The sequence below is a fragment of the Phaseolus vulgaris genome, chromosome 11, assembly GCF_000499845.2.
Source record: "Phaseolus vulgaris cultivar G19833 chromosome 11, P. vulgaris v2.0, whole genome shotgun sequence".
In the NCBI taxonomy this organism is placed as follows: domain Eukaryota; kingdom Viridiplantae; phylum Streptophyta; class Magnoliopsida; order Fabales; family Fabaceae; genus Phaseolus; species Phaseolus vulgaris.
The window spans coordinates 13,201,859-13,203,219 of record NC_023749.2 but is presented as its reverse complement, the minus strand read 5'-3'; positions in this window follow the sequence as shown (position 1 = coordinate 13,203,219).

Genomic DNA, 1,361 nt, shown 5'->3' with positions numbered 1-1,361 from the left:
ATTCTCAAACCTTTTAATTGAAAATGTTTTTCAAACTAAGTGAGAAACAACCTGTTGTTTTGTCGAAACAACCGATTGTTTTAAACTTAGGTGTTTTTAGAAAGGTTGAAAACTGTTTTTGATGGTTGACTTGCTGTCAAACCAAAACAACCTATTGATTCGAGCATTCAACCGATTGTTTGTTTTGGGACCATAACAAAAAACTGTTTTGTGCTTGGAATGAGCTTTAAATGATTTTATAACTGAATACGCTCCAGTTTTAAATGCTTTGACCAGTCTTTTAAAGCAATAAATAGTTTGCTCAGATTATGTAACAAAAAAGAACTGAGATTTAATCAAAGAAAAATAGATTTGAGTTTTTCAATGATTTTGCTTTTGAAAAGTTGAAGTTTGCTTTGAGATTGCTTTTGATCAAGAGAGTGTGGAATAGGATTTTCATCTTGTATTGATTTCAGATCATTCTGTAACAAGTGTAATCCTTTTATACTTTGAGAAAACTCTGTGTGTGAAGCTGAGAAGTGTTGTGTGCTCTTGAGGTTGTCAAGATCAACATTCTTGGTACTGTTTGTGTTGTCCAAAGGAAGTGTGTGTCTTGAGGGGATCAAGGTCACTTCTTTGGTGGTGTTGTAACTAATCTAGGTTTGATTGCTTAGTGGATTCCCCAGTGGTTTCTGGGAAAACTGGATGTAGCTCTTGGTTTAAGAGTGAACTAGTATAAACCTGTGTGTGCAATCTCTCTATCCCTTGAACTCTTTAATTTCAGTTTATATTTGTGAACTGGTATAAACTACCGATTGTTTCTGCGAAACAACCGATTGTTTTTCTGGTGCTGTGCTAAATTGCTTTGTGTTTTTGGCAAACTGAATTCTGAATCAAGTTTTCTTAAAGGAATTTCATTCTAGACTAAAAAGTTTGCGAAAACCCTCTTTAAACCATTCACGCCCTCTCTAGTTTAAAGCCATACATTCTAACATTTGGAAGATTAATCAATGAGTGAATTACTGCCAAATTTGTGCCAATTACACTCTTGTCTTCTACCCTCCCTAGGATAGACGTTTGATCTTCAATTTTCCACTAGGCCAAGTGATTAGGCCTCACCTATCACTCTCCATACCTATCCTTCACCTTCAAGGAAACCACAAACTCTAAGTGAGCTCCTTGTCCGCTGCAATCCATGAAGCTTCCGCCAGTCCACCAAAGAAATCACAACGGATGAAGGCATTCTTCCATCATTTGGTATCATGAGCTATGGTTCTTCAAGAGCTAAGTGTGCCTTCTTCTATTCATTTTAATTTTTGTGTTTGATTCTGGATTCTATATTGTTCTTAATCTCCATATTGTCTTGCTATTTTTGAATTTCT